Source organism: Octopus bimaculoides, unplaced genomic scaffold, assembly GCF_001194135.2.
Source record: "Octopus bimaculoides isolate UCB-OBI-ISO-001 unplaced genomic scaffold, ASM119413v2 Scaffold_43180, whole genome shotgun sequence".
Classification (NCBI taxonomy): Eukaryota; Metazoa; Mollusca; class Cephalopoda; order Octopoda; family Octopodidae; genus Octopus; species Octopus bimaculoides.
This window is the reverse complement of record NW_026313195.1, coordinates 7,761-9,049: the sequence shown is the minus strand read 5'-3', so window position 1 is coordinate 9,049 and position 1,289 is coordinate 7,761. Positions and strand designations below refer to the sequence as shown.

Genomic DNA, 1,289 nt, shown 5'->3' with positions numbered 1-1,289 from the left:
AAGTAAGAAGGGTCATTGAAGGTAATGTACTGTTAACAGCAGTCAGGGAAATGAAGCAAAATATCAATGGAATGGCAATGCAGGAAGTCTCATTGCTAATGGCTACAGTCTGGTGTAGATGTGAAGAATGCAGTAGAGGAATAACTACTGTAGGGCTGCTTTGTATACAATATTTTGGGGTTTTCCTTCAAGAGCATAGATGAATATGTTGTCTGGATGGTCAACTCTGGAACAACCGACAAAGAACTGTCCATGAGAAAAGCACAATGATCGAAGGTCCAATCTGACAACTTTCAGTGACAGACCTTGTGCTTTGTTAATTGTCATGGTGAAGCTGAGTTTGAGAGGGAACTGAAGCCTTTGCATAGGGTAGGAGCAGTCTGTTGGGTTTAGCAGAATTTTTGGAATGAAAACGGTATTGTTTTTGCCATGTCCTATGATAATCTGGGCTTCAAAAACGTTTGACTGCAAAACGAGGTTCATTGCATAGTGTGGGTGCAGTTAGATTGCATAGGAGGATGACAGGCCAACCGACTTTTAAGTGAAGTTCATGGAGACGTCCTGGAGGATCTTGGGAGTTGATAAATTCTGTCAGAAAGTGTGATCAAGGTCAGTAACGGTGTCAAATGATCTGTAACAACATTTTTGAGAAGGTAACTGACTGAGTAAATGATAGTTAAGAGTGTTGACAGCTGCATTTGTAGGTGCAACAACAACCCTGTCATGAAGCCAGTCTGGTTTTATGTAGTATTCCGTTGTAAGATTTGGGAAAATGGCAGAACATAAATCAACAGGGCTGGAGACAGTGTGGCCAATGGTGGTAGTATCAATGTATCCCTTGTTAACAGATGTAACTTGTCCCTTGCCGTTTTTAAGGAGTATTTCCAAAAACTGGGTCGTAGGCTGACCAGTTTGTATGAGTGATTATAGAAGTGAGTGATTATAGAAGAGTGATTATAAATGAGTGATTATAAATGAGTGATTATAAATGAGTGATTATAAATGAGTGATTATAGAAGTACAGGTATGAAAACATTATGGCTGTTTCTAATGACTTTTATATATCTCACTGTATACTTTATATTTTTTACAATTTTAACTTTTTAAAAATCTATATCTAAAATACACTTCTTTATATATTTTAAATAATTCTTAATCATTTACCTTACATTTAACACTTAATATGTCTTATCGTTATCCTCCTGTAATTGATGTGTATGTTCAAATAATTTTAAAATTTTATTTTATTGGTATCTTTTTTATAAGTTTTATATATTTTCATTTTTACC

The 1,289-nt window shown here is 35.5% G+C and overlaps 1 protein-coding gene across 1 annotated transcript in view; it reads left to right on the top strand.

The window, feature by feature from the left end:
- Positions 1 to 1,289, top strand: part of LOC106874665 (uncharacterized) — a 13,940-nt gene that overhangs the window by 7,289 nt on the left and 5,362 nt on the right. The gene's annotated exons all lie outside the window — the stretch shown is intronic.